The following is a 23,802-nucleotide window of genomic DNA, read 5'->3' as shown; positions in this document are numbered from 1 at the left end:
ACGTTTATGCAGTTTAACATTTAGGATATCTATTCGATATGAAAGCTAAGAAGAATCTAAGCTCAGGAGACTAGGGATAAAATACCCCAAAACACGACCATCACAGACCATCTCGGGGTCATTATTTCTAGCTACTTGCCACGTATGATGGATAGACTATCGGTTTATCGATCGACCCATGCATTATTGTTTAATAATTCCTGGTCTTTTCCGCGGTCAAAAATAATATTTCACAGTTAAAATAGGTGACAGACATCGAAGTTCCAGATTCGTATATATTTACGTCTCGGACATTCATTTTTCATAGCTGTGCTATTACGGTTCCGAGGGAATCTCATTTTATCAAAAATTGTACGAAGCTGATGCTATTTGTTAGTTTTTCCATTACTAGAATTTACTTTTCGCGAGGACAGGATTCGAAAGTTATAAATTCGTTCACTGAGTATTTTACGCCGGCTAGAATTATTTTATTTCCCGGTTTCGTGAGCAGAGTTAATCATTAATCAGTGATGAGTGAACACGGAACCGGTGATTAGACGGTCTGAATGGACGATTACATTTGAGAACGGGACTAGGAACCGATAAAATTTCTCGTGCCTGCAACGAGCGCAATTATCTTCGGACATCCTGCAATCGAAATATCGATTTACGCTTTTAAGTAAAAGCCGTGAGTCATGCTGTTGGTGTCTTTCTCGCCGAGACTCTTGACGTCAAGCACACTCGCTCGTCGAGCGGCTATGAAACAGCAATGGATGTCTTGTGCATGTAAGTGGCCGCATCTCGCAAGATAGAAAAATGTGCAAAAAGAAAGGAGTTATAAGCCGCAGGGAACCAGGTAAAACGAAATTGCGCCGTTTTATTCTTACCACAGTTGTGGCTCTGTGTTGGGGAGTTGCAGATAAACCTCACCCACCACACGTGACGTCCAAATATCGCGAAATGTCATTTTCATTTAATCCGGGCAAGCTTCCAGGAAATACATCTCCGGATTGAATAACGAAGGAACACGTTCCTTTCAATCTCAAATTGGTTCGATCGTATTGTCAGGAAATTTTCTACACACTTGTAGATACACGTTGTATATGTATATTACGTTTTCCTTATGCAATATTATTATTATTATTTTTTTTTTTTACAACTTTTATTCCACGATATTAATTTTATAAATCAGCTTCTTCTTTCTTTCTTCGTAACGAATCGATATACATACTTGACTCCTCAGCAACTTCCACGTTCATCACTTTTTCATTCTTGCCTATTCTTTCCTCCGACATAGTTCAGAACTGGATTAGTAAGCTTTGTGGCGTACGTTTCAACCCCTCCTCTTTCTCCTGATCATAGACATACGGTAAAATCGATATCGTGCTTTGTCTTCTTCAACCCCATTCGATGGTAACGTGTTAACATTCGGTCGGACTATACCCGAGCATTGACGTAACCGTTACGATATGTCGATATCCCGTCAGCTACTCGGCGAATCGTATTCTTATCTCCTAGTTCGATCCTATCGCCTCGAATTCCCTTCGAATTCGAAGGCTAATCCTGTCGATTACCTCTGCACGATTATTCCTCGTCGTGTTTTCCTCTAACGATCGTACTTATAGTATTCTCGGGATCGGCGTACACTACCACGAAACACAATATTTCCTGGAGACAATCGCGTGTGTACGACTACCGGTAGTTTATTCACGAGCAGCCTTCTCAACGTATATATGCAAGTAAGCAGGTATGCACGGGTTAGGAAACACCAAGAAAAGCAATACACGCGACCAGAATAACTTCGCACCTCGACCGCTGAGCCTAAAACTGGACCAACAGGGTCTAGGAAACCACTGTTACTCCAACTTTTCTATTTAGGCAAACTGATTTATGGGTCAATTATCGACCCTCCGCTGAGAACAGATAACTTAACTCTGTCTTCCTTGGAGAGTTCCTATTCCTTTTCCCACAGGTTCTTTTCTCTTTTTTACGATATTAGTTTTTATATGTTTTGCGGACGAGTGCCACTCGAGTTTAATTCTCTGAGTGATCGTATCGTTAATGGATGGTATGTGTGGTTTATTGATGTTTGAGTAGGTATTTTTTGCTTCGTGACCATATACTCTCGACGATGCTTTGGTGGTATAGTGGAAAGGTTCTTGATAACACGTTACGACATAGTTATTTGATAGGTGTATTACTGACCGTTCTCGTATCTCGTTTTTCTGGTCACGAATTTCCTTAGCCAGGTGGAAAAAATATCAGAGATTCGGAGATGACAAAGAGATGGTAACGATTTTTCATGGCAAAGCCGTGTTTTACAAATCGCCGTAAGGAAACGTGTTCTGCGTTCAATTATCTTGAAATATCCAAACACGCGCCAAGGAAACGCATTTACACAGCTTTAATGCTTAATCATTTTCCATTCATCTATTTTCCTCTTCTTTCCATCCACAGTCTCGATACGGTTATTTTAACGAACGTTCGCGAGACCGACGATTCTTGTAGAAAGGTTTTAACGATTATTGTCGAGGGACAAAGGCAAGCCTGTTAAACGTCTACATTTTATTTCACCGATCTTTAATTTTTAACGTTTCCCGTTACGGATAATAGACAGATTTGCGTGATTTTTCATTAACGTTATGAAAATTTAAGATTCGTTTAAAGCGTGTCGATATTAAAAATATATTAAACTATAGGACGGATTTAAATTAAGAATTCTCGGAAACCTCAAACAGCTCTCGTAACACGTTTTCACGAAAAACCATTTTTTCTATCGTATACGCCGGAAAATGTATTCGAACGTATCGCAAAGCTGGGATTCGTTATCATTCGAATAACGATAATCAGAAGCGGGTGTCGCGAGAACGAATAGAAAGAGGGGAAAGGGAACGGAAATATTTTCCTTTTGCATACTAAATTTTGACATAAAATGCAAATTTCTTGGATCTCTGTGCGCGCGGTAGACACTCGACGTTCGAATCACGTGTGAATATTTTCGAGGTATAAGGCTGTCTCGTCCTTCTCTCTTCCAGTGAATCTAGGCCAGGTCTAGATCGACGAATCTCACTCGTATAAATACACCTGTCCGTGTTTTCGTTATTAATACCCCGATCTCTGTACGAAATTCGGTTTTGCACGCGTCGTATGACTAATTTAAATGTTCAAGTATCCTCGTCTACGGCTCGCGGTAACATATTTAATTTCCAACGCGAGTGCATAAAGTTCTTCTCAGCGTAGTAAATGAAATAAGAAGAAAATATTTGTGTGGACGGAGATGAAAAATTGAAGAGGAAATTTCGTCTCACGTGTCGATAAAAGTTTTCAATTTAAAAGCAAGTGGCAAATGAAAGCCACGCTTTTCGAAACGAATAAAGGTCCCGCTTCGAGCTCGGTACGTTTAAACGCGTACCGATTGACTTCGTGTTTGTAATTGTAAGTGTAATTTTATCTGGCTTCCGTGTACCGGTCGGCAGAGCCTTATTTTCACGCATCCACGTCACGCTATTCTCTATTCCCATCTTGAGAATGACTATTTCCAACTACTAGCTCCATTGTATAGCCACGTTCGGTCGAACTTTCACCGTAAACTCATCTTTTTCGAAATCTAAAGTTTCGAACTTTCAATGAAACTGTTGGCGCTGACGTATCCACCAACGTGTTCTGTGTTTTAAAAGCTCAGCCTGTGAACTTGCCCGCAATTCTCTCTCCATCCTCGGATTCGTCCTACGAATTTATCCTGTAACTCGAGAAAAGTTGGTTAAAATTTCGTTTTTAGCAGAGAGGCGGATTCCAGCTCGAAGTTGATAATACCCGAGATAATACATAGCTTTCTTCGGACGAAAAGAAAGTTATAAAATCGGGAATATTTCTTCGTGCAATGCTTTTCACACGACTGTAGGTTTTAATTTTGCTCGCGTCGTCATTTATGAAACTAGCAGTCGTCTTCGAATATTTATTTCTTTATTTTAATCTTCCCTCAAACGAAATATCAATGAGAGCAAAAGTACGTAAGTAGCTTTCGTTTGAAGCGTCACGTATAGAACGCACCACGGCGATAGAATTCCATCGAACAGACTGTAAACTGCATTGGCATATGTTCCGTAAGAGAAATACGCGGTCTTTTACCCGATGCGTTTACCAACGAAACAAGATTTCTTTTTCAAGTAGATTCCTTCATCCGACTTTCATCGGCAAAACTTTCATCATCTCGCGGCGTGCATACAGTCTGCCAGTGAATCAATCGAATACGTCAGATACAAGAAAATATTACCAACTCTCCGACTGATTAAATGTTGTTCACCCAATACGAAGTATCTCGCGCGTTCAAGGTGGCATACATTGATGGAATGGTTGAAAATTGAAGCAAATGTCATAAGCCAAAATGAAATTGCTTTCTATGTTCTATATATATGTTCTATATATATATATATATATGTATGTGTTATTTGTATAGATCTGTTACATCCCCTGTGTTGTTGCAACATTGTCGAAAGACTGAAGGCGCTATAGAAAAATGCTATGGAATATGGATGAGATATATCTCGAGGCACTTTCCGATATTATCACGAATTTGAAAATACCTGAGGGAGTCGAAACATCGTGGAAATGCTGTTAAACGGTGCAACCTATTCGAGATTCGAAAATATCGTGGGACAATTTATTGCGAAAAGTATGAAAATTCTTTGAAACGTTTCATCGCATTATTGCAGTTTTAATTTATACTTCATAACAATTTGCTAGTTGCCTGAACATTATGTATCCCTAGAGACATTGTTGCAAAAATTAAACGATGCGCGTGCTTGCTTCATGCCATGCTCCCAACATTGTTTCGTCTCATAATGATGACCCAGGAGACACTGAACCACCTTCGCGACATTATAATGTAATATTGAGAAAAGTAGTCTACGTACTGTTTCGCGACATTGTTTCCTTGCTCAAACACATAAAAATCTTTAAACTGCCTAGAGATACTTTTCGCAATATGACTGTAAATATGAATAGATAGGTTAAAGGTTTTATTAAAATTAAGTATTTCAACTGAAAGCCTGTTTCTATCTCGTTGATAGAAGGAGAGATCGTAGGCCCTGGGATTTTTCTCAAAAACAAAATTTCCTGCGGCTAACGAATTAAAAAGATTTTGCTACTGTCGTTCGGTTAAAGTTGCCTTTCGTTCGAACAGCGAATAGTCGCTGGCTCGTGTTTGCATCGCAATGTAACGAAATGAATATCCGTAGGGGCGACGTTGCAAAAATTAAATAACTTTTAATGATATCTACGCGTTTTTTTTCCTATTGAATTGCAAAATTACATTCGTGCCGTTACTCGGTTAGCTACTGAGCCGCTTTGAATGCATAAAAGTCCAGGAGACAGAAAGCTTAAATAGAAGAAGCCCTTCGTAATGCAATAAACGTGTTTAAAACTAATTTAAGTTACACAGAAACGAACTTCCTTTTTGCACCTTAATACTTATAAGCTCTTTGACTTGTCCCTCTTTACTGTCTCTTCTTTGTCTTTGTATAATTAATTCATCCGCTGTTTATACGCTTTAAAATCGTTACTCCCACGTGTGTATATATATATATATATATATATATATATATATACATACATACGATATACATAGAGTGGTTCATCAAAGTGTTTAAACAGTTACAAATATATCAATGAATGTACTATGTACGTTATACGGAACACATTGAAATTTCATTAACACTGCAATGACACCTGATTAGCATGATTATATTAGTTAAGATTTCAAACCAATCTGAAAATGTATATAGAAGTTGTAAGATAATAATTGAAAACGTACATTTCGCGGCTATTATCAACATATTTGAAGAGTTAATATTTGAACTATCTTTGGCGCATATGTCGAAGACCATTATTCTCACGTTGTATACTAAATAGATTCTATGTTTGCAGTAAATATCTCGTAACTTCCATATACATTGCCAGATTCCTTTCACATTTTACCGGTATAATCAGCACGGTCGTGTGTCGCTACGATACTAATGAAATTTCAAAACATTTTCCATAACACGAGTAATATATTTGCAAATATTTTTTACGCCAAACTCTTACGAGTTCTTTTAGATTTTATTCGAAGCAAAGATTTGATTAACGCGATACAATTATTCCATCGGATGTTTGCGTTCAACGTCGACGTCGACGAGATACGATAATTTCATTAAGACGCGAATTCAGTACGGTTCGAAAGAGGAGTCTCGTTTATAAACGGAAAAGGAAGAGAGAAACGAGCGTAAGGGAACGTGCTGGGAACAAACGAGGAAATTGAAAACATTCTCGAAGACAAGTCTTTTAGAAATTCCCATTTTATTCGTCGGTGGTTCTCCCCCCTCCCTCCCCACCCTCTCCTACAGTCCCATCTTACCTCTTTAACTTCTCGTCTATCTATTTACCTGTATTCCTTAGTCTGAGGAAGGAAAAGATGCTCGTTCGTCGGTTTACCTGAAACTGAAACAAGCTGCGCCTGACACAGCTCCGTTTGCGCTATATAGACCATTCTTCTTTATATTTACATTACGTCTATGGTACTTCTACCTTGTTGTTTTACCTCTGTCCACTCTCCTTTATTAATCATAGCGGTACGTACGTGTAAAGTAATTTGGGAAAATACATTTTCGGACGACAAAATCTGCTAAAAATCGACAAGAAAACTTTACGAAGATTTGCTAAATATTACTTTTGCTATTCTGCCTTCCTTCTTTTTCTTTTTGAGAATCACGAACAATGCGTTATTGGATATATTTTCCATATGAATGTTGCCATCTTTGCTACTCGAATCTTCTTTTCCTTCATCTTAAAGTCGTCTTTTTCTTAAAAAAAGTTACACGTTAAAGTTCTACGATTAATTGCACTAATTTATTCTTTCCCGGGAATTATTACCAAAGCGTCACGGATCACCAAAGTCCTGAGTATCGTAGTTTCAATATTCTTTTTTCTTTCGAAGTCGTTAAGAGTGAGCCACATGGAACTTTTCTCGGTATTAATTCTAATGAGAAACGACGCGGTAGTTTATCTAGTTAAGCAAGTTGAATGATTTGAAAAATATTTAGACTCAGACAGAAGATTAAGTTCGTCTCACGACACTCGGAAAGGTGCTCCCTTAAAGAATGCAAAGCTAAATCACGCAAGATTTCCCAGGAGTGTGATTTGTCTTGAGTCCGCGAGATAGTTTGCTCCACTAGTGCCACAAACCACACTTCCACGGAGTTCCTAACCATTTATTACCATGCCAGATTTTAGTTCCCAGTCAGCCAAAATATTTTCGATGATTTACCTTCGAAAAATAACTGACCCGCGAAATAACTGACAGCGAAAAAAAATCACAAATATTTTCTCTTCGCCTTTCGATAGCTTATTCCTAATCTATAATTCGTCTGATCATTTTAATGAATCGATTATTATTTTAACGGGATGATTTTAATAGATTAGATAGAGCTATAGATTGGGCAATCGTTAAAAATATTCAAGAATACATTTTGGTCTCGTTTATACAACAATTCACAATTTTGTTTGTGTATATGTTTATCTTACCGGCAAAGATGGACACGATACGCGGTGTAATAAATATCTGATAAGAATCGAAAGAAAAATTTGGATTTTCTATAAGACAACGTCAAACGATATTCCAAGGGATATTTAACGATATCGTCTACAAGCTATATACGTTTTCTGCTTTGTAAGCAACAAATTTAAAGATTGTTCATCTGAAGATACATTCTTCGACCGTATTTCCCCGCTTACACTTGTTTTGTAGGTGAAATTGTTTTCGGACTTAGCCTGATGTATTACCCTTTCTTGCGCGGCCGCGTCCTCCTTTTCCTTTTATTTTTCCAGCAGAATTCAGGAGATATATGGCTGTCGGAGTAAAAGCCAGATCGTACGGATGTGCGTTGCTTTTAAACGAGCCCGTGGATACTACGATACGTAGCTCGATCTTTGACTGGATCGCGAACTATCGCATTTTCGAGTATTTATTTTCCTAGCGAATTCTCGAATGGATTTTTAACCTACTTCGATGGAACGTACAAACTATGAAATAGTATAATACACAGCCGAAGATTTTGCAGCGAAATTTATTATTCGTAAGGAACTTTCGAATACTTTCTTTCGAACCATTTGCTATAGAACCATATGAAATATGGTGGACATAACAGTGATATGTGAGTTGCGGTATGGTGAAAAATGGCAGGAGGTTATTTTTCCAGCAGGCATTTTTCTCTCGAAATAAATCGAAATTTCGAAAATTCGCGGAGTACGTGTGTCGCTGTATGTTATTTACGGAAAGTGCCATTCCGTTATTTTCATCCGTCGTTGCGTCATGTAGAAATTTCACTTTTTAACTGCAGCATGTTATACGCGTTTGGCAAATTTTCGTTGGAAAATTGGAAAATGCATGTAAATGCAAATGATCGTGTCCGAATTATTACTGAATACGCGAGCAACGTCATGTATACATATACGGGAATTATTTATCGTGTTACGAGTAATATTATACAACGTTGTTTCGTATTATCGGCTACGAAATTCTACTCGAGTCGAGATCTCTCTGCCCTCGGAAAAACGGTTTCTCCGTGATTTTCGTCTCGTGTCTGAGTTCGCTTTGTATTCTCCTTTCCGTTTGGGCGATCGATCCATCTCGTCTCTCCTCGTCGCTGTTTTTCTTGTAAATATTACTTTATACACGAGAGTGCTTTCAGTTAACAGCTTTCCGTAAGGACGAGCAAAGTTTTCTTCACGGTCGAAAAACGGCGAGATCATTTTCCTCGCTGGAGTGGGCCAAACTATTTCTTACCGGTTGTTGTTTTCAATGTCGATGTCGAAATACGTTAACTGGAAATCTGGGAAAGTCCGCTCGTTCGTTTCCTTCTCACCCTCGCAAAGGATCTGTCCTTTGAGAGGTTCCGTGACACGTCCAACAACTAAGCGTGACGTTCGCGAAGCTAAAAGGATCCTGCTGCCTGGATTATGCACCCTAAAATTTCCAGCTATAACCTACATTCTCTACACGTGTCCGAACTTTCCCATTCTACAACAGTTTTTATATCACTCTGTGGGATTTACTCCGCTCGTTGAATCGGTCGATCTATATTTGAGGTTAATCGCTGAGTACAACGCTGGAAAAAATGCAAAAAAAAGGCACAGAGGAACCACAATGGAAGCTTAATTGCAATGGAGGTTTTTGCCATTTTCTTTTATAAAACAACACGCCTACTATCGTTGACTAAACGCCCTACAAATTCTAAAGTCGTGAAACGTGGTTTCCTATTGCGATTTGCCTCATAGTGGCCCGTAGGAGTGTTTGAACACTCGTCATAGAAAATTTGTATGAACATATTATGTATATTATATTTGCAAAAAGAGAAATATATATATATATATATATTAACAAATTCGTTTCAAGTTTTATCGATACAATATTCGGCAAGTATCAATGAAACTACTAAATGTTTCGTAGAACACATACCATATATTCGTAAAAGATTTCTAAAAGCATAGACTGTTTTGGTGAACCATCGCTCTCAGTTGGCACCGCATCGATTTTCAGAACGGACATAATCGTAGGGAAACGAAGGTAACGAAGGTCAGAGCGAGACGCATGCTAAAGAGGGTAACTATGCTTGAACTTTTTATAGCGTGATGTAACAAGAAGCCAAGGGGGTTGGAGTGGCGGTGAAATTTACCCAAAGTTATTATCCTTCTTTTCGCTCTTTCAACGGACCAGTTCTAAAAAAGTCTCATTTTGCATTCTGTTTCGTAGCCGCCGCGATTTCTCGGCAAATTTTTCTTCCTCTTCCCTCTCCCCCTCCCCACCATCGCCCCTCTTTCCACGTTTACTTTGCTCTTTTACACCCCTAAACATATTAGAGTTTCCTCGTCCTTTTATATTTTTCGTCCCTCGCGTGGTCCTATTTGTTTGTCCGAAAAGGTGCTTTTAAGTTTGGGCACAGAGTTGCAGGAAATTTGATGAAAATACCGTACGCATTCGACGAATATCTACTTTAAAATTCTATCAGTTTTTCCTATTATATTTTAAACGTTTCACGCCCGTCCTGCAATAATTACCACTCATCAATTATCCACGATTGTACTAACGTTCAATAATAAATCAAGTTGCATTAAATCGAATATATGCGCAGTAGAACCAGAGATTAAATTGTTAGCCTAGAATAGTTAAAAAGTATACGTACAGTTACCTATTTTTATTTCATCCAAGGTCATCCTTAGTTCATACAAATTTACGTCATTAAATTTTGTGTATATATATGTATGTGTGTTAATAATATCAAAAATAAAAAGAAAAGATCTATTAATCACGACGCGACTGCCTTCGATATTAAACGATCGCATTTAATGTTATCTTCGTGCAGCTGTTGAAAACGACAGAGTTAGTTTGTGCAGTGAAATGATAAGATCTACCGTGTACATTCGATAATTTTTGTTAGTTTACAAAAATTTAATGTAATTAGGGGTTATAGGCTCGAGATAAGAGATTTCATGATATATGCAGTTTCGTATTAGCGTAAGCATAGCACGCCTACGCTAACCCATTAGAAGGTTGAATCGTTAAGGTAAAACTGGCGATAACGTGACGATCCTGAAATCACACTCCTGAAATACTCTAGGCCAGCCAGTTGACCCGAGCACCAAGCGTAACACCTCTTGAAGAAATGTCACGTAATAACGAAGTCGTTGAAGCGAAACGGCTGGATCTCGTACGCGTTTCGTGACATTTTGCTGGCTGGAAATACACGGCTCCCTTTCGGCTTGCAACGTTCGAATTGGGTCATTCACTCGCATCGATCCTCAATCGTCGTCCAACAAGCTCGTCGAGGAGTCCCGTTCGACCATTTCTCACGACTTAGACACAAATTCTTCCGATTTTCTCTAACTAGACCACGAGATCTCTCTCGATAGTGCAAATAAAAGAGTAGGGATTATTTTAAAATAAATCTCTTGCGTTTTAAGGATGTAGAGATGCTGGAGTACGATAAGACTAATTTAAATATTTGATGCGGTAAGAAGATTGTAACGATAGTTAAATTATAATTTTTTTCCTTCTTTTTTTTTTTTTAGCTGAAAGCGAGAGATATAGCGATAACGAGAGTTTCGAAAGAATTAGAAAAAAAATTACAAATTATAAAGTTACGTACTTAAAGAAATTACGTTTGTTTAAAAATCCAACGTTTTAGTATATGACGCTTTCTCTATCGTACAAAGAATCCAGCGAAATAATAAATTAATTTCCTCGTACGTCTCGAAGATCACCTAACTTTTCTAAATGTAAAATAAACATACCTAAGTACCGTCGCAAGACTTTCGAACGGCAGTGTACATACGCTGTAGAAGAAAAACGAGAGGCATCAAGATGTTTGCCAGTAATACGGTTAATAGGACGTAGGAGCGAGCTCTTACCGGCCGATAAAAAGAACGACATTTCTTCTATTGCTCGTTAGCAGAGAGGATCGGTATCGCGGGTACTGTTTGCAGTGTCGATCGATGTTGGTTAACCGCGTCGTCACCGACGTCAGTTTGACAAAGTGGTCGCCGGAAAAAGCGTATTCGCAGCGTGATACTCTCCCTTATCGCGATCGAGGAACGAGCGTGCAACTTACCTACCGCGACAAAAATTGCCAGTCGCAGGGTCAACGGGATGCAAATAAATGCTCGACGAGAGTCTTGATAAATTGTTTCAGCGATGGGGTTTTTCTGGTTCGACAAGTCGTGGGAACTGGCGCGGAGAAAAAGCAAGTGGAAAAGAAAATGTTGGAACTGGGGTCAATAAGAGTCGTACCGAGTCTTCGGTAACGAGATCCAGTGACACAAGAAAGGAATACTTGCTTCTGAAAGGATGCTTGTCGGTAGTGTGAAGATGATAGGATTTTATCGAGCGAGTCAAGAGTGTTTGTAAATAGAACGATAAATGATGGTTCTTGGTCTAGGATGTTAGATGCACGAAGGAAGAGTGTTTGGCCAATGCTTGAGAATATACTATGAACGAAGGACGCATGGCTATCCAATATTTTAGACGCATTTTTAAGATAACTTTGACGAGTGGCTAGAAATAGAGAAAGAGCAAATAGGTATAAAGTAAAAATCGTCTGATTTTAATATCGAAACGTACGACCAATGTTCAACACCTTAGAAAATAAATCATCGAGCTGGATAAAGTTGATCGGTTTAACCTACGTTTGTCCCGTGTATTTCCCCTATTTTGATTTGATAGAGGTTTCACGTTTAGTTGTAGGTGGTTCTACCGTTAAAAAGAATATCTATAAATCTCTGCGCTGTTTGCCAGATCTCACCATTAACCGCATCAACCGCTACAATATCCTTTGCAGCAAACCGATCGATCTATTAACCGAGCAAATCGCATCTGCGAGTTTACGCGGAGCCGAAAACAGGAACGAAAGACTGGAAGGAGAAAGAACGAAGGAAGAGGAACGATTTGTCGCGAGCAAGGAGATCTCGTCATTTTCATACCGACTCGACGTTACTATCGGGGTTAGTGATCGCAAGTAGCCGACCTCAGCCGATACAGGGCAGAACGAGAGCGACAGGGATGGTGCGGCGGTGAGAAAGAGAGAGAGAGAGAGAGAGAGAGAGGGTAAGAGAGGGAGGTTGCATCGAAGCGTAGAGAACAGGCGGAGCGAGAGAGGCGAGCAGGACGAGTGGGAAAAGGGGCGAGCCAACTAGCTAGAGAGACGAAGAACACGGCTGGGAAAATCGATAGAACGAGGGTCGCGTACGCGCCGTTGGAAAATGAAGGCGCAAAAGTTTTGGCTATAAAATCACGCCTGTATCAGGTTCAGACAGTTCGTAGCGGTCGTCGCTGGCCACGTTCAGTCTTCGGCCGTTGTTACCAACCTACAGAACAGGCTTATCCACCGACGAAATCAGAAAATGCGCTTGAGCCGACTCCAGACTGTAAAAACGACGATAAGATCAGCCACTTGATCCTGTTACGAGGCCAGCAACTTTTCCGTGGCGATGCCGTCGTTATAAAGTCTCCCCAAACTGTAAGGGACATCTCCATCCGAGGATCTTCCTCTGCTTCTACCTCTACTTCTTTTTCCTTTCCATCTTCTACGATCAACTTCTCGACTCCCTGACTTTGGGGATGAATTCCCCAACTATATCTTGTTCCCGACGTCGCGTTGCCTTTATGATTGTTCGGAACCTGCTTCCACACCAAGTAGTTGCAAACTGATACCTTTCACACTGTTATCTCTCGATTCGACGCCGATACCGCGATCCGTCAAAGGGCGATAGGATTCTGTCGCTTTTATATCTTCCAATGCATTTTCTAATTAACCGTACGGGCAACTTTCTAATTTTTTAAGACGAATAGTTTCCTGTTATTTATTATTCCCTCTGTTTCAAGTCCTTCGAGATCTCTGGATTCTTGCGATTCTTGTTTCCGCGTCGATATCAGATCTATGGAATATCCAGTCGATCCAAATCGTCGCGTCGTATGCGATTCGAGTTATAAAAGCGAAGGTAAGATTCTCGCTTAATCCCGTTTGGAGGGTGCGATGAGACAAGAACGTGGGCAGGCGAGATGGGATTGTTTCGAGGTGATCTGGTATTCCGCCTTTGTGGCGAAGTTTCTTGCGTTTACGAAAGGGATTCCGCTTAAACCCCGCGTATCTTGCCACGTATCTGGTCGTTTGGTAGTAAAGATTAATCGATGCAATAAACGTGCATAGAACACGCAGCAAAATACACGAAAATAAATAGACTGTATTTACTCGACTACGTGATTGTTCGTTTGCAAATCCATAATTAAATTCTCATTGACAGAGATGCATCTTTGAAAATAACGATATTTGAAGCCCATTGCCGGTCTGCTTTAATTTTCTCATCATTTTATACGGATATCGGACAACGTCTCTGTTTCACCATATCGACAGTTTTACCCGTCTGAAGATAGATCGAGGAAGTAGTATATATGCCAAGAAAATTTCGAATTATCAGGCAGCCAGGGAAAATAAGACAACACGCTTCCCTTCCATTTAGCGGTTGATATATGGGCGACGCCTCGTGGATATAACACATCCCTCGACTCTGGTCTCTAGTGAATTTCGCACGCTGGCTTCCGTAGAACGCTTCGGTTAGATGCTCCGATTCTCCGGCCTCACCTCGTTGTTTGATAAATATTTTTCATTTAACTCACGGTTACCGCGCTAATAAAAACTTATGACTATACCAAGCATCCTTTCTTAAGTTGGACAACGATAATATCCTTCTTTCTTTACTTTTACGATCGACTCTTTTATGCGCCTCTTAGCATTCTCGGTTGACCTGACAGATATATCCGAAATCTTATAAATATTTTTAAGCAGACACGTCGTAAATAAGGTAAATGGAGAGCATCTGTTATACGATACGTTAAATCTTTATGCGTTCGCCTCTCGCAACTGGAGAAAGCAACAGAAGCGAATTATAGAGGGAATAGGAGAAAAGCGGAATAAAAATGGAAAAATATATATTAGATTGTATGGAAAATTCGTAACGAAAGTTAAGGAAGATTGAAACAGTTTCAGATCTTTTGCCATTTATAACTTCACGAATGAAGTTAGAAAGGAGAAACGAATTTTGTTGAAAAATTTCTCGTCCTCTTTAAAGATGAATCGCTTCGAATTATTTTAACGAACTTCAGAAGTATTTAATTGCTTGCTTGTGCCTCTTGAAGCCAAAAAAATTATTCTAAATCGTTGTGATATTTTTCTTGCACTCGAAATAAAGAATAACAGCGCATTGAATTTTTATGACGAATGAAAAATAGCGTAGCTCTAAATTGCCCTATGAATTACATAAAACAAAAATTTATGAACCAAACGATTCTCGTATTCGTGAACAACCGTGATATTCTATTTGCGCGATACGGCACGATATTGTCCGGGGAAATATATTTCGTTCAACCGTATCGGGTAAAGTTCTCCGCTCGCCTCGCCGATGTCGCGCGTTTTTTTAGATTCTACGTTTTAAAGTAACGGCAAGAGGGAAGAACGTAACAGGCGTAAGCGTTCAATTAAAAATATTTCGCGAACGTACTAGCAAACCCCCGCATTGCGATAATACAAAAGACGCCTAATAAAATTGTAATATTTGATGAAAGAGATATTGCTTTTACGGTGACGCGACGCAGACTGTTCGTTACGCGTTATGCGTTCATACGAAAGAACCGAGGCGAAAATCTCGTTTGTCACGCCACCCACAACAATCGTGTAACTTTCTTTGTTATAACTTCTGCCACTTGGTGTTTGTCTCTTTTATTTTCATTGTTTATAACGTTGGCTGAAGCCGCATGTACAGTCGCAAAAGATAGAATGGAACAGGTCGTAGAAATTACAAGCAAAAGTACGAAAATCCACGATATACTGAAACTATAACGATATACTTTCGTCGAATAACGTTCTCCTAGTATAAGTGCAAAAAGAAAAGGACGATTATAACAGGACTCGTAACTGGACACTCGAAGATATCCAGCGAAGAACACTAAACCAGCATGTTGCAAGCTACAGAGCTTAACAACTACAGAGCTGGCGTAGTAACACGTTACACGAGCGCGGAAAACTCTAAATACAGCGGTGGAAATATCAGAACCACTTTAATCCATCTAAATTATCCGAAAGCCTGTAATCTTTACCACGATATCCAGCTTCCGATATAAATCCCAATAAAAGAAAGCTGCCTCTGTTGATATAAAACAAGCGCACAGCCAGTTCGATCAAAATAATATTTAACGATTATCTTATTAATATTAATAATATTTAGCATCCGAAATAGTTAGACTTTTATCGCGTTCATCCAGGCGAAACCATTTGTGTTTCGTAAATACCATTTTTTAATCTTCCATCTTCCAAAAAGTCATACTTTCATCTGTTATCATAGAAAGCGGCTCCGAATGCACAAAGTAGTAAAGCGCATAAGCAGCCATAAACGTTAATGCAACCCACCTACTACCTTTGATTGCAAGAAGCATTATCCCACTGAACCGCGCTATTTTCTGAACGTTTCACCGATCATAAATTCGAAACTCGTACGCACGATACCACTGCATTGCATTTGCTCTATCGCTATTTACGAACATTTACCACAGCGCTGCTCTCTTCGCCTACAAAAGACAAGAAACAAGTACGGTATGTACATACACAGTTATTATGTGATTTTGCTAGCTTCTCGCGGTAAATATCACGTGTTGTTGATTTACTCCCAAAACGAATACATCGACTCGACGCTATAATTATTCGGTTTTGCCCATCCACTAACACTTGTCTCCTACTATTTGCGGTGATATGTCTCTTGCAGGTGTCAGGGACGCGTTTATCGTTAGATATTATCGGGATGAACGTATTCGTGGATGAATCGATGGTGTCCCACTGGCTTCATTAACGACGTGCCTCGCGTTTCTCATTGACATACGAATATATCGCCGTTCAAAGACGTCGACAGAAGCGTACGGAATTCCGGATGCATCGCCGCGTATTTGATATACGAAATGGGTTGCGTTACGACGCGATTCCGTCACGTCGTCCTATGAAAGCCACAGATCAAATAAATCAGGCGAAAGACGGCACCGTTTCGCGATTCCTTTGTACCTGGTGCGAATGAATTGACCGATAAAGGCGGGATACGCTACGCCTCCGCTGCCAACAGCATTTTCATCGTGGTTCGATCTAGATTCGATTGCAAAAGGCCGTCCTATCTATCAGGCTCTGGCCACCGTGACGTCAATCGATTTCCAATGCAGAATTTTGCATCTCCACGGCGATTAGGGATATTAAGGCTAGATAGTAGGTTATTTTTTGTAATATCGTTAGAAGTCGACATTGGAATTACCAAACCAAATATCGAAGTAAACGTCATTGCTAAAAATATACGAATACGTTTGACCGATTGACGTAAAATCGCCAATGTACATATTTATTTTCATCGTATCGCTTTAATTCATCGACGATCAAGCGATATAGCTTCTCATAATATTATAAGTAGCTCGTCGAATTTCATAAAATCGTAGAATTTTGGCGAAAGAAGTAGCGATAGAAAAATGCTGTACGAATGCTTGGAATTCTATTTCGTAGAGACAATGTTAAAAAATAACGTAGTAATGGGTTAATTATAATCGTTTGTACGTGATATATCTAAGTATATCTTAGTATCAGGAAATCTTATGTCGTACCTGATTGTTTCAGAAACACGTAGCGAAATTTAAGAAGAATTTGATGGCAACGTATTTTCATAGAGATAGCATTTTATTGAATAATGTATCGTTGCTTTCTGACTCTAACTTTTCCTATTTATTCCTTCGGCCACTTCGAAAGACTCTTCATCTTTCCCGATATCGAGCCTTTTCCAACAGCTCTTACGAGTTCCAGTTATAAAATATAATAATCCGTTGAATCATATTTAACGACTGCTATATCCGATAAACGGGGATTGGATATTTTTGCCTCCTCAACGAGAACTCTTCGTGAAAAGTCAACATTCGTCGATTTTAATTATCGAAATCTCAATATTTAACAAGAAACAGAATATACTTATTTAAGAATTCCATTTTTGATCGGATGATAAAAGTAAATTATTCCTTTTCGATTTCGGCAAATACCTGGCCGCGTGTAATATTGATTTTCAGAAACGGTATGAACCTCCCAAACGACCCAATATAATAACAGAATCATTTGTGGAGATGCCTGCTTGGACCGAACAAATTGTTTTGCAAGAGATGCGACTGGATTTGAATAATATTCAAATGGGCGCTCGCACGAATAAAACGACATCAATCATCAATGGCTGTATGAATTCCATCTTCCGTTTCGATGTACTAAATCTTCCTGTCGCTCTATCCTTTTTCTCTTCCGTTGAACATTATTTTGAAATTGTACAACTCTATAATTTCAGATCTGAATGTATCGGTTGAAATTTGTCGCGTTTATTTTGTAAATTTACACGGCAGAGACGAAAGATTTTGCTTTCGATCAACGTTTGCTATTGTTAAGTCAATTTGTTCATACAAATATTTAAAATTACTTCTTTCCTCGTTCGCACTGTTCCGCGGATGCGAATGAAATCGTTGCTCCTCGAACGATCTGAACTTCCGGTTTCTTCTGTAATTAGCGTTTGGAAGATTCGCCGCGGCTTACAAGTCGCTCCGACAATGAGGTTCTACAACCAGAGCAAGTTTCTTGCTACAAGATAGAGCCGGAAACTTGCAGAATTGTTTTGTAGATCGAACGTCTGTATGCTGTATAAGCCTGGAAGGGATAGAATGTTCAAGTTGAGACGAAGGTAACAGGACGAAGCTGCTTGTAGTACTTGTGAAGATCGTTCGTCTCAAAGCAAACTTCGCTGGTTAAACGAAGTCAACCGTTTGATTCCGCGAAGAATGAACACAGAGCAAATAACCCACATATACTAGGGAAAATATATAAACTTCTTCTGTTGAATTTCCTCTCAGATTTCTGTACTGAATTTTTCTGCTTTATTTAATATCGCTCAACGCTTTAACTAGATCGCTGATGTTTACGTATTTGTGGGAAATTTGAAATCGCTGCGACCCACCACAAAATGTACAGAACGAAACCGAATAAATATAGGAAGAAATATTCGAAGCTAATACCAACCATAAAGGGTAGAGTCGACGATAACGTAACAACCGAGTAGTTTTTCATTCTCTCATCGACTCTAGAACAACTCTCGCGCGACATTGTCGACTCTTTATTAATTTACTTCAATTCTACTGCTACTTAAATATTTTACGCAACGCACATTTTCTCATCATCAACGTACATTTTCTCGTCACTCACCGATGCATTTTGATAGAAATATTCGCTGGATTCTATCTATTAATTGATCGTCGTCCATACGAATTCTTGGCCCGAAAATACAATATTACGTTATAAAATATCCGAGGTATAATATCGATATCAGCATTGCGCGAATCGAAGCTCTATTTAGTTGCGATCTCTTCAGTCGCATGTAGAAGAATTCGAGTTTGCTCGAACATTTGCAATGCGGTTGTAACGTTCTTGCTACGCTGTTTCTTCGCAAACATTTTCCCCATTTGACGCGAGTTAAACGTTGGGAAAGTTTCCTGTTCCCGGGCACAACAGAACACTCCGCTCTCGTTCAGATAACGTAACTTCCAATTGAATTCTAGCGCGCTGGCAGCCGAATAATACTTGTTTTAAGTACACTGTAATCCAGACGAGTAACGTCATTAACTATCTCGACTAGAGTTTATAATGATAGTTCTTTCGTCGCGTAGATTGCCGTTGCTTCCGTGGAAACCGCGCGAACCGCCTAATCGCAATTGAATTACAATGCGTTCGCATACTTTGTGTCGCAACGATTTTTACGGCGAAACGACAACGATGGTTTTAATTTGCGCCTTTCTTAACGCCGCGGTAACTCCGGTTTTGGAAGAGCTGCCAAGATAAATCGTCCGTATTACATAGCGTAAACGCGATTATAAAAGGGGCGGGGGCGTTTTTGTTAATACGAAACGCAGCCACCGGCGTTAAAGAAAGGCAAACGCGCAACTTGAATGTGCTATCGCGGAAATTACTCGTTTGCCGACTCAAGGGTGCTACACCAGTTTTTGCTCCAGCAATTTCCGTGACGGGGGTTAACTATGCTAATAATCTTCCTCCACGCTTATTCGTAAGCACGATCGTTTGTCTGTAATTCCGCCGACCGTCTTTCAATTCAGAGGCGCGTTAAGGCACCACGCAACGATCTTCGATTTTCTTTCTCATCTTTGCAGGAACGTTCACCCGAGTATTCTGCGAAAAACGAGAAAGATCGTGTTAAAAGAGTCGGGAAAGATATAAACGAGTAATTCCGGTTATCCTTGATCATAGAATAAGCGAATTTGACGAGTCACGAGGTCAGTTATGAAGGATTTTCAAGCGGTTTACGTCCGAGAATAAACTGTTTAGCTCGTTATTGGTCGCGTGACGAATAACAGAATGCATCGTGTACATTGACATACTCGCTTAAGTATAATTGAACGAAAAACATGATAAAGTTAATATATTAGAGAAATTCTTTAAAAAAAAAGTGTTTGACTCTCGATCAAACGCGGCATAATTATGGCTTGAGTAAGGTACAACTTAATCTGCGATAGAATATGAAAGAGAACATAATATATGTAGAATAGCAATATTTTTTAATGTATTCCTGTGTACACAAGGCACGCCATAGCGCCATAAATTTAAACACGCAGCAAGTTGCAGTAGAGAGATCAACTTGTCATTTTCTAAAGTGTCGTGTGCCATTGCCTTGAAATCACGAAAGAACACGAGGCAAAGTTTCCGAAAGTTAATTCACATGGCCATCCAAAGTCTAAGCGAAAGATTCGGGCATCGTAGTTTCGTCTCACGTACTTTATCAGCCGTTAGAAAATTTTCGCCTGCGTATTCTCAGGCTGTCGACGAGAAGTTCGACTCCGCGTTAGTCAGGAGGCGGTAGCGATGGCGGGCCGGAAGTTAAACAAGTTCGAGTCGGGCTCTGATTTTACTCGAGCGCAATACCCTCGAAAATTGCTTCGATGATTCTATTTCTCCGTGAAATACTCGAGAGGAATACTGCGCGAAGAAATGGAAATGGTTATACCGAGAGGTTCCTTCGAGCATAATAACTAGACTTCCTTAGATAAGGCTGCCTCCATGGATAATAAGCTGGGAAATCGTCGAACCTTTGTCAGGAAATTACGCTGGTCGATTTCAATCGGCAGAAACTACTTATGTACGTCGCGTTGAAAGAATGTTTCTACGATTGGTTTCTCGATGAAGAAAGCAGTCCTTTCTCGAATCTTTGAAAACGATCGCCTTTAATCGCTCTATAACGCCGACTCGTGCTTTTTTTTCGCTTCCATCTGATATACAATCTGTCGGGTACGACGCGAGTTTCTGTGCCATGTTACTTAACGTATGTGACGTCACGTACGTTACTTTCATTTATCAGATTTCGACGTACATTATCCAGACGTATCACGCTTAAAGAATTTCTAAAGAGGAAAATGTCGTACGCGCGTCACCGCTAGTACCTACTTCGATCTCGCCAGATAAACTCTAAGACATTAAGATACAGACCGATGAAAGTTAAATAGCCGAAAGCAGAGGTGAACATTTCATCTTGTTCTTGGAAACAACATTTTTCGATCAATCGTGTTCCAAGAATTAGCATTTCGAAAATACTTTCGATTATCGAAGAATCGAAGGAAAAAAGCGCACGTATGACGCAGCTGTGTTTCAGTTTACATGATCGCAATCGTATAACCAAAACGCACGTAAAAAAGCTAACGTTGCAGCGGACGTTACGGCTTTCAATCCTAAACATATCCGTGAAGATACCGGGTTTAAGTATCGATGTCCATTCGTCGACGATGTCCGTGATAGCGACTGACAATATTATCGAAGAAAATATATCTGACAAACGACTATTCGCTATCTGTTTGTAAATCCTTACATGCGTACTGATACGACCGTAGAACGAACGGAATCGTCGATTTTATCATCCACTGAAATAGGACTACGATTAACGATGTAACAGGCATAGCGAGATTCCATCGTTCCTTGCTCTTCCATGTACAATATTATCGAATCACTTGTATACAAAGATCGAGCATCTACCCACGGTATGAACTAACAGCTCGATAATGGATAAAAAATTCATGGGCTATTTCAACGACGATGTACTGCAGTATGACGTCGACGTGAATAAACGTCGTTTCCCTTATAACACGAACATCGTTGTTTACTTAGTATTGTCTTATTGTCTTGTTTCACGTAGAATATGTAGGTAATATACGACATGTTGCGTCGTATGAATTTTGTGTTCTACGAATAATGGGAAAAGTATAATATTTCATTTCAAAAGTAGATGCGATTCTAAGATCTCTGGAAATACTGCACGCGATTCGACAAAATTACTTTCGACGCGGTATAGCCCGCTTCTGATATCGTATAATCTTTGAAAAGAAAACTTTTCCGTTTCTCTACAAGTAATCAAGATGATCGAAGATTCCGATCGAGACGAGATCGAAATTGTTGGGTTCAGCCTCTGTTTAAACGATAGAAAGAAGTTTCAGGGAATATCTTCGCTCGAGAACAGAACGATGTTTTCGTGTCTTCTGACGTCTACGAAGGCAGCGCTGTCAAAATATTTCACGATCAAATGCCCCTTAGCCGGCAGCTAGAAGCGGAAACTGGAAACGGAAACGCGTTCACCTCGAGATGTGGTCGAAGCGGAGTCACGTGGCGCAACGTTCGCCCGAAGGCTGAACGAGTAGCCGGCATTCCTACAAAATTCACGGTACAATTACTTCGGTTAAAAGCCTCTTAGTACCTTTCACTCGGTGCAATTATAATTAGCTCGACGTCTAGGGGCTCGGTCGAATCAATACGAATCTCGGTGAAGAAGGTTTGAAGCGTCTTGTGGAGTCGTTGGTAATATTTCATCGAACGCGCTCGTCCGATTCTTTCGCGATAGAAAGACGAAGAGAGACGCAGAAAAAGATCCCAGGTATCTTAGGTGATTCTTTGATCTGCAGGTTTTTCCTCCGAGACTAATCAAAGATTAAAGGTGGATCGACCGAATAAAATCTTCGCGTTCGAGTAACTCTCCTTTCAAACGAGGATAGTCTGGATTGCTTTTTTTTCAAACGAGCACCGTCTGACGCGTCTCAGGGTTCGTTGATTTCGACACGAGCTTCTGACCAAATATTTTTCGCTTGTTTTCGAGTCTCGGCGAATGCTAGTTTGAGGATGATCGTGTATTGTAGTTAATTTCTGTGCAACAATTCGCCTTAATCTGTTATACGATCTGAAGTAGATCGAACTCGTTCGAGACAGACTGAGCTTGGTTCGTTCAGGATGCACGTCGATCGACGAAACGATGTACGAAAATGGCAATTTTCCAATGAACGACATTGCAAAAGTCGCGATCCTTCGTGCATCCTGGACGCGTTTTGGGGAGGGGGGTGAAAGAGGAACGGTGAGAACACCTGAGATTCTTTTTACACGGTATCTTTTTTACTTGGCTTTTTAAACACGCGTTAAAGTAGCCTCAGGTATCTCTGATCTCGTAGAAACGAATAATAACGAGAAAAGGAAACTACTCGTAGAAGAAATACAACTAACTGACAAAGTGAAACATCGTTTTACACCGATCTCGAACGTTTTACGCGATTTCAAATTGAAGAATCGTCGAAAGAAAAGACAAAATATTATGCGTCGTCACAACCGATACAAAACGATCGAACGAAGGATATTTCGAGCGACAAAGGTGATATTTTTCCCAGTAATAAGAAAACGTGTGTTACGTAATAGAGAGCAACGGCGAATAAAATGTCGATTTTTGAAAAAAAAATATTTTTTTTTGCTTTTCCTTGACACGTCACCTTTCCGTTCGTGTGTTTATTGTATAAAATGTCGTTATCGAATACAATTCTATATTTTAAATTGCTTTTTCCACTGTTAGCTTTAGTTTAGTACAAGTTTTATACTTTGTTGGGAACCAATTGTTTCGCGACCATTTCTATTTTTTCCCGCTTTTTTTACACGGTACGCATCCACCATGCAAAAAGTGTGCCAGGTGTACCGTCACGTGTTCCCTTTCCCGGGGAAAATCTCGCGAGCGAGTTGCCGTTAAAAGCTGTCTTTTAATTAGCCCTCGGAAATGCCGAGTTTATAATACGTTTTTGTTTATTCAGCACGAAGTAAACTTTTGTTGACTGTCTCTGATGCCATTCAAAAACTTCCTTTCGGAATTATAAACTTCGTCGACGAC

The 23,802-nt window shown here is 39.8% G+C and overlaps 1 protein-coding gene across 1 annotated transcript in view; it reads left to right on the top strand.

Moving 5' to 3' along the window:
* Positions 1-23,802, top strand: part of LOC126871440 (chondroadherin-like protein) — a 172,174-nt gene that overhangs the window by 28,881 nt on the left and 119,491 nt on the right. The window lies entirely within an intron of this gene.

The sequence above is a fragment of the Bombus huntii genome, chromosome 11, assembly GCF_024542735.1.
Source record: "Bombus huntii isolate Logan2020A chromosome 11, iyBomHunt1.1, whole genome shotgun sequence".
Taxonomy (NCBI): Eukaryota; Metazoa; Arthropoda; class Insecta; order Hymenoptera; family Apidae; genus Bombus; species Bombus huntii.
The sequence above is the reverse complement of the archived record's forward strand: the minus strand, read 5'-3'. Positions and strand labels throughout refer to the sequence as shown.